Genomic DNA, 12,082 nt, shown 5'->3' on the forward strand with positions numbered 1-12,082 from the left:
CAACCCTTCTCGCCTGCCTCAGCCAGCAGAGAACCCTTGGATCACAGAGGAGGACCGAAGGAGGAAGAGGCGGTGTGTTTAAGAGCTCCCCCCTTCAACGCCGGCCACCCTGCAGCACCGGGGCCACTGCCTGTGCCGGGTGACGCGCGAGGCCAGCTGTGCGCTGACCCTCAGTGTGGCCGGAGGGCAGGGCTGGCCTCCTTCTCACAGTTTGCTTGATGACAGACCTCGGAGAGTTTCTGTAGCAGGGGAAGGAGCATAATAAGCTTAATTTTGGCATTGTAAAGGTTATTATTATAATCATCTCTCTCTGAAGAATTGTAAATAATTCATTTGCAAAACCCCAGTGAAGTCTCTAATTAGCCTCGCACTATGCACTACAAAGCTGCTTCCTCCTCCACTTGCGAAATCCACTCTGTTTGGGATTTCTTGTTTTGTTTTTCTACTCTCTCCGCTCAGCATGTGAAGTAAGAAGCCAGCCTCCTCTTGTTGCTTTGTATGTGTTTTCAAATTGTGTTTCCACAGCGCGCCCGCCCTGCCCAGAGATGGAGGGAGCGTGCGCACGCGGGAGGGGGACGCATCTCCAAGCTCGTCTCCTGTCCTCCATGTCCAAGTCAGGCGGGTGAGACGGGGCCCCAGCTGTTTCCCCGGTGACCACAGGTGATGGTTTGCTTGAACTATGGCTTAGGTGTCCCTGCAGCTGACACAGCCCAGGGAGGCAGGAAGGAGAGTTCCTCGGGTGGGGAGATGGTGGGGCAGGAGAGGGCCGTAGCCCTGTTTCCACCCCAAAAGGACAGGCGTGGCTGCTGGCCCCCTCCAGGGCCAATCCTGCCGACCAGCACGGGCAAAGCTGCAAAGAGGCCTCGAGAGGCTACAAGGCCACGCCCAGGACAGGGGCCAGGTGCCTCGGCATCGCCTCTGACGTCAGTTCCCACGGGTGTTCTTTCAGGGATAACCTGAAAGAAAGTGACCTGAGCACATACCAGGTTCATGAGTGGGCACCTGAGGGGGGAAGAAGTGGATCTGGGCGTGCCCTGCTGTGCCTGGTGGGTGAGAGTGGACGCAAGTGTGCCCTGCTGTGCTTGGGGCAGCGAGGGGATGATAGCTGGCACAGGTGGCCACCTTGGGGCCAGACTCAGAAGCCCCCAGCCCCACCTCCTGCCACCCATGCTGGGGGCTGAGCACCAGCGCTCCCCACCTCCCTTGGTTCATGTGATAGTAGGGAGAGTGGGCACCTTGTGTGCAGTGGTGTCAGGGACACCAAGCGTGTAGTGCAGGGAAGGGAAGGGCAGAGGGGAAGGGTCAAGTGAGAAGCCACAGGGGCAGGCTGGGGGGAAGGGGAGAGGAGGACCTGCCGTCAGCCCTGTCATTGGGGGCAGGACCTTGTTCCGCCTCCCAGAGCATCCTGGACAGCTGCCCCTCATGTCCCTCTGGGCAGGGTCTGTCTGGGCTCGGTGGGCAGCAGTCACGCCTGGAGTCTTCCAGGTGCAGGGTGCAGGGTGCAGGTGCAGGGTGAAGGTCTAGGGCTGACCCCGGCTACTGCCACGCCACGCCCAGGGCTCTCTGTGGGCTGACCCTTTCCAGCCTGGCTCTGTTGCATGAGCTTTCCTGCAGCGGGTGGCACAGGAGCCCACTCCAGGCTGCACTCTGCTGACCCAGGCAAGGTGGCAGGCCAGGGCTCTGGGGTGTGAGGGGTTAAGTAGAAAACTCACACTGGACCAAGAACGCACTGTCCAGGAACCACGCTCCTCGAACGGGATCGCACCTCCTGTGCAGCTCAGGAGCCCTGGGAGTGAGCCGCATCTCCCCAGCCCCAAGGATCTCATGGATCCAGCAGGGGCACAAGGGGGCAGGGCAGGCTCCGTTCCTGGCTCATGGTGCAAAGCAGGTGGCTCCACTCGGTCCTCCATCCCACACCCCCTCTGCTGTCCATATCCTCTGCTGCTGTGCTCTGCAGGAAGTCACCTCCTGCACTGCTTTGACAGCCAGCTGGGCTTGGGGAAGCAGTGCTTGGGCCTCATCTGTTTTCTTCTGAAACAAAGGGAACCTCCTCATAAGGGTGGAAACTCATAAATGCATTGTCCTGAGTGACGTCACTGTGACTCGCCCGTGTTTCCTGACCCAGATCCAACGAATAGTTTCCCAGCAGCCAGTGCCTCCTCGGGACTTCAGAAAGTCCCTTTGGAAATGGGGGTATTTGTCAAGGAGGGAGAAAGGTGCCCTCCGGGCGGCTCCTGGATGTCCTGTTGTCTAATCCAGCCTTTCCCTGATGACCACACTGGCAGAAACGTGCCCAGCTGAAATCTCCTGAATGAGTATACTGTGAAGGCTAAATAAAAAGAGGCAAACGGAATGATTTCAGGGCTCCAGGAGGATCGAAGCCCTCTCACAGAATTCAAGATTCTCTCAGGGCTAAGACCAAGACTTTCTCTGGGTGGCCTTTTTATTTGGTTAGCAGAAAAAGGGAAGAGAGTACTCAAGAAGGGCAGACTTACTCAAGGACTTCTCCAAGTAAGGTATTAAATTAATCCACCCAGGAGTGAGATGCCTGAGGCTACAGTCTTTATCTAGTTGAGGTTGGATCCAGGTGTCCTTGGCTGTGATCTTGTCTTATCCTTTGAAGCTTTCCGGCTTCATCCGCCATTATAGGCTTTAGTAGAGATCAGTGACTCACAGAGATTCACTTACTATGAGTCTACCATCCATCTCTAGACAAGTAGCCTAGGCTTTGGACAGATTCACAAGTAAACATAAAAAGACAATTGATTAATTTAAGTCCTGCTTGGGGCTGCTTCATAGTGGTCTCCATCAGATGGGGGCTGAGAGGTCCAGGCAAGGCCGAGGATGTACCCAGCCACATCCATGGACAGGAGCTCTGCAGTGCTTATGGAGGAATGAGAGGAAAGCTGCTTCGCACAAGTCAAGACGTGCACTGTGCAAGCCATGGTTAAGTGCACACTTACCTGGATTGTGCCCATCTATGAGATCTTAGGGAGAGCAGCTGGCTTTCCCACAATTGTGAGGGCTCGTGTCACAGACAGCCATGCCTGTGGAGCTTCCTTTGTTCAACCCAGAGGCCATGGGTGTTCTCCTCAAACTTTTACATCACTCTGACCCTTTCTTGGAAACCAAAGGTAACTATTTGCACAGATGGCAGTCATTCAAGCCTTATCTTCCCTCAGCAGAGTCAGATGCCCAGTCCTGATTAGTGCCAGCTGAGGATGGATGGCCTGGCAGAAGGCCAAGTGGGCTCCAGGATTTCCTAGGCACCTGCAGAGGAGAGATTGAGAGAGACAGCCACACACTGGGTCCTTGGTGTCAAGACACCTGCTGTGCTTAACAATGTGTATGTTCTGTGACAATGGAAATAGAGGGAGTGGGTTAACAGAACAACAGAAGAGAATGCAAAGTCTCAAAACAGAATGCCCCAGAGGCAGGGCCTTAGTGTATATGGCAGCTGGCATTAGTGAGAACAGGACGGACTTTTCTTAAGTATCCTGGGAAAACGGGGTCCATATGCAAAACCAGATGTCAGGAGGGACTGTTTCAGAGAGCCAGTCAATAAAACGGGGTCCCTAGGTGGCATTTCCCAAGGGAAGCCATGCCTACGGCTGAGAGGCTGTGGCTGTGTGTCTTTACCCACATACTCTTCTTTCACTGTGACAGTGCCATTCCTTGAATGCAGGAAGACCTAGGTAAGTACGCTCATAGATGCAAGTGCCAAGGTGAACACTGAGGCAAGTACAGCTCCTCCCAGCCCCATGAACTCAGGACACTTGTCCATGAAACCCACCCACCTTGCTGAGAGGAAGCCAAAGCCAACTTGCATGGAGAAAGCCCCGCCCTCCTGTGACAGCTCTGCCTTCAGAGGTCCCTCAGAACCCAGCTGTGGCAGGATTTGAGGCAAATAACACCTTCTCCATCATGTCCATTATCAACCCTCACCCATAAAATCCACAAGTGTGTGGATACATGGGTGGTTTATGCCAAAAAGCTTTGGGGCCATTTGTTACATGACTAGTGACTAAATAGATCCCTACCTCACACCACACATGAAACTCAATTCCAGGAAGATACAAAACTAAAACAAAAGTCAAGCTCTAAATCTTCAGAAGATCATATAATCATATAAATATAATTCGTCTTCATGACCCTGGAGTGGGAAGGAATTCTTAAGTAGGACACTAATGGAATTAACCATCAAAGAAAAGATAGTTTTCTTGCTCTGCACCAAGTGTAGGACCCTCTAGTTTACCACAGGTCGTCACTAAGGGAGTGAAGTAGAGGCACAAGTGAAGTAGAGAAGGATGTGGGGCCTGCCACACATTCACCTTACAAGGACTCACGTACAAAATGTACAGAGAAGTTGCACAAAGCAATGATAATAAAAACAGAACTAGTGGACAAAATGGGCTGCTAATAGCACCTCATAAAAAGGAGACATCTGAATGGCTTATAAACAATGTGATACCGTCCCACACCCACCAGGCTGGCAGAGACAAACAGCTCTGAAGCAGACTTCTGTGCAGGGTGTGGCTGGGAGGAACTCCTGTGCTGCTGAAGGAGTATTAATTGTTTCAAGCAAATGGGGCATTTTCAGTGAAACAGGGGCTGTGTAATCCTATACCCTGGCATGTCTCTGCCTCTGTGATTAGAGAAGCTTGTGCCTGTGGGCTCTAGAAGAATGTTCTAGAATTTTCATAGCAACAATCCTCAAATCACTCCAAGTGTATAAATAAATGAGTGTACATTTATTCCATGGGACACTAGTGAAAATGAGACTTAAAAAGTTGTAACAGGCCAGCCTGGTGGTGCACACCTATAATCCCAGCATTCTAGGGGATGGAGGCAGGAGGCTTGCAAGTTTGAGTCCAGCCTGGGTACCTTAGTGACTCAGTGGGACCCTGACTCAAAATAAAAAATAAAAAAAAGATGGGGCTGCAGCTCACTGTGAAGGGCTTGGATTCAGTCCCCAATACCAAAAACAACAATAACACCCCCAAACTACAGTCCTGTGCAATAATACAGATGCATCTCACAGGCATGACCTGTGGAGGAAGCAAGACCAAGAAACCCACACCTGGCCCAGTCCACGAATGCTAAATTCCAATGGGGTAAAGCACACATGCTTCTTTATAGCTGATCTTCAACCTGGAACAGCCCTGTTGACGGACACGTCTTCAAGCTCACTGATTATTTCTGCTGCCAGCTCAAATGTGTTATTGATGCCCCAGCACAGTTTTAATTTTAGTTCCAATACTTTTCAACTCCAGAATTTCTATGTGGTTCTTTAAAAAGGTGATATCAAAAGGACGCAAGACAACATGTGTTGGTGCCGGTGTGGCACACATTGATTTGTATAATTGTAACAGTTTTACATATCAGTTAAAAACAGATAAAGAGAACAGCTTCTGTCTTTTCACTGGTGTTCTGTATTTACTGAGACACAGATCTTATGTCTTTCTTTAGTCCTGCAGAGATGGTTTCCTTTAGATCTTTGAACATATTCAGCGTAGCTGACTTAAACTCTTTGTTTAGTAAGTCTAACATCTGGGCACCCTCAGTGACAGTTTCTATCAACTGCTCTAATTCCTCTGTAAGGGCCACACCAGCTTATTGCTTTGTTTCTTCAACATTTTAGGTACTATAATAAGAAAATCAGATTCTCCTACTTCTCAGGGTTTGCTGCATGCTTAGTGACTTCCTGGCCGACTCTGTGTTCTGTATTCCCCACTGGTACCACCCTGTGTTGTGCTCAGTTAGCTGCAGCTGGTAGCTGGACAGAAGTTCCTTAACTGCCTGGAATCAGTGAGTCTGGTGAGCTTGGCTGAAGGCCCGGTCTGTGTGTCCATCAAGTCAGGCAGTCGGGCTCCAGCTCTGTGCTTGTCTTCCCTTCCTGTTTGCACAGAGGCTCCACTTCAGCCAGCATCCAGGCCTCGGGCCCTGTCAGGTCCTTCCAGGGCACACACGGCCCTCAGCAGGCTCACGACCCTGCACACACACAGCCGTCCAGATCTCACGAGCATCGTGGGGCTCCCCAGACCCCCTTCTGGACATTTTGCGGCCATCTTGCTGTTCACCCCCACGAGCTCCGGCTACTGCTCAGCTGGAGAGGGGAAAGGCAGGGCGAGTTCGAAGTCCCGAGCCCCACTGCTCCGAGATGCAGGCGCTGTACTTGAATAAAGCCCCCTAGACTGTTGTGAGCCTTTTGTTATCTTCAAGTTCTACAAAAAAGCTTTTTAAAAATTGTTTGTTTATTTTTTGCCAGAGTTTGTGTTGCTTATTCAGAGAAAATGTTTGGAGGTTCTCACTCTGCCCTTTCCACCTAGGACGCCCTGCACTTATTCTTCCTTTCACAGATCTGTATTCATCAAATGAGCAACACAAACAAAACCAGCACGGAGCCCCCGCACCCGCCATGGCAGTAAATAACACCTGTGTCTTTGGAGTGCTTGCAGTCCTCCTCGCAATGCGTCTGCGATGCCCTGGGAAGCTGGTCCTGGTCTCCTTGCTGGAGACGCACGCCCGTAAATTATCCAGACCCAGGAAAGGCTGTTCGGGCAGAGACTGCAGGAAACTAGAACCAACCGGAAGGCTGTAGTTACAGAGAAGGCAGGGAAGTGAGTCTGGGGCCCGACCCTGCCCCTGACCAAAGAGCGCGATTGCTTTGCACCTGGCTGTCCCTCTGGAAGGGCTGCACTCGAGCTGCGCCGCTCGCCCAAGGCTGTGAGGGTGGAGAAGTCTGGTGTTTTTAAATTAGATTTCCCTCGCCTTATTGTTACACTCTGAGGGCCCCAAACCGAAAGTTTAAGAAAATAGGTCAACATGTCTAAAAGAAAAAAATATTTCCCCACAGCCCCATGTGCTAGGCTTGGTGGAGGTCAGAGGCACTCTCAGCAGAGGCTGTGAGGGGCCAGAGGACCCCTTGTGCTGTGACCTGGGGACAGAGCTGAGGGCCAGGAGGTGGCCAGGACTCGGCGGATGGAATGCGGCCCTTGGCCAAGCTGCCAGGAGACGAAGAGGAGGAGGAGGAGGAGTAAGGCTTTCTTCCCTCCTCCTCTTAGAGAAAATGTTTTCCCAATAAATAACTGTGAAGTCTCAGATGAAATACAGCCTTCATGAATTATTTTGGCCTTTGTGGGATCCAGGAATCTTTCAGAGTCTGGACAGGGTCACAGAGGCTTCTGATGAATGCCCGCAGCTCCCTCGGGGACCCTCCCTTCCTGACAACCAGGAGGTGACCACCCAAGCACCCCTGCTCCCCGCCGCTCCCTCCCCTGGGGTGAGGACTGGGCTCAGCCCCGCAGTCCAGCAGCTTTCGCCCTGATTTGATTTCCTGTTGTTTTACTTCTTTTGTTGAAGATTCTGAGAAAGGGAAGAGAGAATCGTGTGGAATGTGCGTTGGAAGTAACTTCTCAGAGCGACTTTCTCAAAGTAGGTTCCGAGTAGGGCGAGCAGCTGTCTGGGTTTGCCAGGGACATGCAATTTCTTCAGCTAAAACCAGTGAAGTTCTGGGGGGAGCTGGTGACCTTGGCTCCATGGTTCCCCGTTCAGTAGGAAGCTACTAGGTGTGTTGTCCATGAAAAGTGCCCACTGTCACGTAGGGTGCCAAAACTGGGCAGGACGAAGGTGAAGTTCTGTTTGCTGCAGGCCCTATCAGAGCCTTTCACGACAGCATGGCTCATCTGGTGTAGCTGATTCTCACTGGCGCCCTGGGCTGAGTGCTCTGGAACCTTGGAACCAGCCGAAGGGTCAGTGTCCACGCTAAGTGGCCACTGGGGCTGGAGGACACCAGGCTGGGACTTGCCACACGGCCACGCGGGGTTCAGCACTCCTGGGGTGTGGTTCCAGTGTGTGAGCCCCGCCTAGCCCTGGGGTACAGGAAGGGCATCCCCCGGTAGGAGCAGGCAGGCCTGGGCCTTGGGGCAGTGTCCGCCTTCCATCCTTCCTTCCAGCGGGACACCCCACTTCTTGTGTGCGGCAGAGCTCATGCATCTGCTGTGTGGACCGGCTTCCTCGACCTATCTTCCCGGTGGCAGCAGGCTGTCAAAGCAGAAGGGAAGTGCTGGTGTGGCTCCCACTTCTACGTTCACAGCGCCGGTGCTCACGGGCGTCCCAGAAGGCACAGCCTCAGGAGGCCTCAGCCCACGCCAGCTCCAGGACCCACAGTCCTGGGTGACACCTGACACCTCATCCACTCCGGGCTCTCGGGGTGCTGCATGCTCCAGGATGCAGTTGCAGGGGGACGTGAGGTAACAGCACATGGATGACTGCTGAGGCTGACGATTCAGATGAAGACTTCTGAGCAAAGACGAGGCAAAGGTCACTCTCCTTCCGGTAACTTCCTGGTGGCTGGGGCCCCACGGCAGGAGTGCCGCCTGGACTGTGGGGACCGGGCCAGGGAGCAGGGCATCCCTTGTTTCCCATCTGAGGTTGGCCACACTCTCAGACCACGGGCTCCTGGGCTGCCACACTTTGGGGACCTGCGCCACCGAGCTCAGGGTCACCCCTCACTGCCCTGCAGGGTTCTGACTTTGCAGATGATGGCCACCAGGCGGCGCAGGCGAGGAGACCGCAGGGACACCTGGTGCAGGCCGGTCCTCCTTCCAGCGCTGAAGGACAGCTAAGAGCCGTCCAACAAAGCAGAGACAGAGACCCTGGCGGCCAACAAGGGCCACAGAGGTGAGGCAAACTGGCCCTCTTGAGCCTCCCGCCCGTGCAGTCCCTGAGGTTGAGGACCCCACTCACCTCCTCCCTGCTCCAGGTGGGCATCTCCCTGGGGGCCCCTGGGGCCACGCTGCTGGTCCTGGCACCGTGGGAGGCAGGGTAGCAAAGGAATCAGGGTAGAGGACTGGAACCACCGGACACGGGAGTGGTGTGCTGAGAGGAACCCCGAGCCTAGTGTGGTCGAGCAGGGGGAGAAGGGGGGAGCCACAGGAACCCACAAAACCTGAAGGAAAGGGAGGTGGCGGAGGGGGAGCCTTCGGGGGTCACTTCAAGCCCACCCCCTGTGCCCTCTCCCCTGGGTCCTGGAGACTCCTTTTGACTCTCCCGACTCTGCGCCTGTGAGCACCTTGCCCCAGAAGGAAAGACCCGGTGGCCAGCCAGGACCAGAACAAAGTGGGGGTGACAGGCTGGCTGGGGTGCCCACCTCCACACGTCCTCGGTTGGCTGCTGATGGAGCTGGCCTCTCTTCCACTCTGGGGCTGGGGTCTGCAGAGGTGGCTGGTCGGGCCCAGGCTCTATGATTCCTCTTTTAAACAAACCCAAGGTGGCCCTGTCCTTCCCCTGAGCTGTCACATAAATCTCCGTTTAGTGCCACCGGCCTTCTACCCAGGGAGCTGTCTGGGATGTTTTGAGAAGGACGGGAGGTCAAATGGTCGCGCTTTAGTGCTGATGGGGTTGACAGCTAGGCCTGGGTGCCAGACTGGGGAGACAAAGGAGCCTCCAGGGGCGCCCTAGGGGCCCTGAGCTCGGCCACCCGGGGTCAGGGACAGGCCGCAGTCATGAAGGAAGGGCTCTTGCGGGTTCGTGGGGGCATGTGCCTCCCTGCCAGTCCTTGAATGTGCACATGGGCATCTACAGAGAAACGCCCGGAAATAAGGCCGCGCCCCCAGATTTAGGAATTTCTTTCTTGCCATTTTTCATGTTTTCGTTGAACACTGGGAATGGGACGCTCCCCTGCCCACATGTGGACGCTCTCGGGGGCCGGAGGCTCCAACTCCAAGCCCGTGTCTGCTGCATAAGAATCTTCATCAGGATGGTCATCCCTGAGTCAGGATGAAAAGCCCCTCGTGTTTTCCTCCGGGGCCATGAGCCGTCCCAGGCCCCAGGTCCTTCGAGGCCTAGCCCCTTAGCTGACAAGAAGAGGGCTTGGAAACCCCTTCCTCTCGGCACTGGCCAGGCTGCAGCTCCTCCTCCTGTCCCAACCCTGCCCCTCAGGTCTCCATTGCTGGCCTTGGACCTTGGGGTGTGTTGGGCTGCAATGCTGATCCTGCTGGAGAGGGAATCTGCTCTTCAGAGAGGTGTTCGAGAGTTCCGTCCTGCTGTTCTCAAGGTCGCCCGAACAGCCCAGGAGGTGCCCAAGGAGGCTGGGGCAGAGCCAGGCTCTGGAGACCTGTGGCCAGGAAGCGGCTTGGCAGGGAACCCTGGAGGGCTTCTTGGCAGAGGTGTCACCCTTGGGTGTACCTTGGCCCTGCTAGGGGAGCAGGGGAGGGGCAGGAGACCACAGGAGAGAGCAGCAGTGTTTGTGGGCGGGGCCTGAGCCACTCCAGTTTGGGTGTCCCTGGGATGGGACGGCAGAGGGCAGGTCAGTGGGTTTAGGAAGATACCTCCCGGACCTGAGCGAGGCTGCTCTGAGGGCCGGGGAGTCTGAAATCGGGCCTGGGTTTCATAAGTGCAGCCTCTGGCTGTTCCAGTTGTCCCGGAAGGGGATGGGACATCGACCAGAGGGAAATCGAGGCTGGAGGTGGCACAGGTGCGGCACCCACCCTGGGAAATGCGGGGTTTCTAGCAAAATCCAGATTCAAGCCGGGGCAGGATGGGCTGGGCTCCGCTTCTTACTGCTTCAGAAATATGGGGACGCAACCTTCAGAGGAGCGGCCCGGAAGGTGTCCAGGCCCATTTTGGTCTCGGGAGTCCGAAGGTCTGGTGAGTTCTGTGTGGAACTGGGACGGAGCCCAGAAGGCGGTGCCTCACTCCAGACAGGTTCACTCTGCCGCCCTCACCACTTTCCGAAGAGGCTCTGAGCTCTCTTCTGACTGAAGCAGAGGTCAGGCTCCGTGGGGGAGCTCGCCACAGCTCTGGGTGTGGGGAACGCAAGGCTGGGTGGGAGGGCAGGGGCCTGGCCCAGGCTGGGTTTGGAGCTGCCCGAGGTGGGAGGCCGCCTCTCACTCGAGGGAGGGGTGTACGGGGTACACTGGGGTCCCCAAGGAGCTCCTGGCCCAGGTCCCAGCTTCGGTCCGTATTTGCACACTGCTCGCCCACCCTGGTTGGCCCGAGCCCCTGGGGCCACCTGAGGAGCAGAGGCTGCCCTGCGTCCCTTGGGAAGTGGGGCCTGGCCACTGCACACCAGTATGTCCGTGCTCAGACACGGGGCACCCTGGGTGGCTGGGACGCTGAACAGACTATACACCCCCACACTCACCCTGGCAAGAGGCTGCACAGGGCCGGGGAGGGCTCAGCAGGCAGTCTTTGAGGGAGAGCTGTGCACTTGGATCCTAAGGGCAGGAAGGGAAAGCAGGGGAGACAGAGGAACACAGGTGACAGGAGGACCCTTGTCTCACTTGCAGTTGGGGACAGAGGAGCATACTGATCTTTCATTGTGTCCTCCTCTCTCAAGCCCTTCTGAAAATGGATCAAGTGTGCCCGGTCCACCCCAGGCTGGGAGGACTCAGTGAAATGACCAGGATGGTGAAGCAGCAACCTGCACACCTCCGCCGACTCAGGAAGCTTGCAGGCAGGCACGGCCCTGCACGAGCGCTGGCCTGGGGCAGGGGCCCAGCTTTCTTGCTTGCTGGTAATGAGCCCGCCGAGCCAGCATGGGACGCTGGCTTCTGAGCGTCGCTGTGGCGATGAACAAGAGAACCCACACAGGTTCGCAGCTGCCACCACCTGCTCAGAACTAAGCCAGGGTCACTGTCACGCAGGACGCATGTGCTGGCCACTGGGCCAAGAATCCAAGGCACAGCGTGCTCAGACTCCCTCTAGAGCTCTGAAGTTTGGTGAGGTAGACAGACATGAAAAAAATACTGCAGGTGTGTGAAAGCCATTCTGGCCATTCAGTTTAGGGAACAGTGGATTCTCCCAGGGCAGTCAAGAACAAGCTCTTTTACCGGCTACTCCAAGAGTTCGGAAACAAGTCATGTGTGACACAGGGGAAGGCAGCGTGAGGGGCAAATGACCCGCAGACGGCCCTGTAAGCCCTGAAACTCACCCCAGGGCCTGAGATCACAAGTGCATATGCAGGAAAACAAGCAGACCTCAATACCTTACACACAAACAAGGAAGATAGTGAACGCTGCAGAGAAAGTAAACACTGAGCTAAAGAGAGAGTCACACACACAAACAACAAAAGAAAGCA

General features: G+C 55.2%; 1 long non-coding RNA gene across 1 annotated transcript; it reads left to right on the plus strand.

Moving 5' to 3' along the window:
- Window positions 1-536: 536 nt before the first annotated feature.
- Window positions 537-10,868, plus strand: LOC106147313. Its single transcript, XR_001232155.1, has 4 exons — window positions 537-660; window positions 6,360-6,620; window positions 7,363-7,434; window positions 7,956-10,868. It is a non-coding gene; the product is annotated as an uncharacterized LOC106147313 (long non-coding RNA).
- The last annotated feature ends 1,214 nt before the right edge of the window (window positions 10,869-12,082 follow it).

The sequence above is a fragment of the Chinchilla lanigera genome, unplaced genomic scaffold, assembly GCF_000276665.1.
Source record: "Chinchilla lanigera isolate Chin_1 unplaced genomic scaffold, ChiLan1.0 scaffold00141, whole genome shotgun sequence".
Taxonomy (NCBI): Eukaryota; Metazoa; Chordata; class Mammalia; order Rodentia; family Chinchillidae; genus Chinchilla; species Chinchilla lanigera.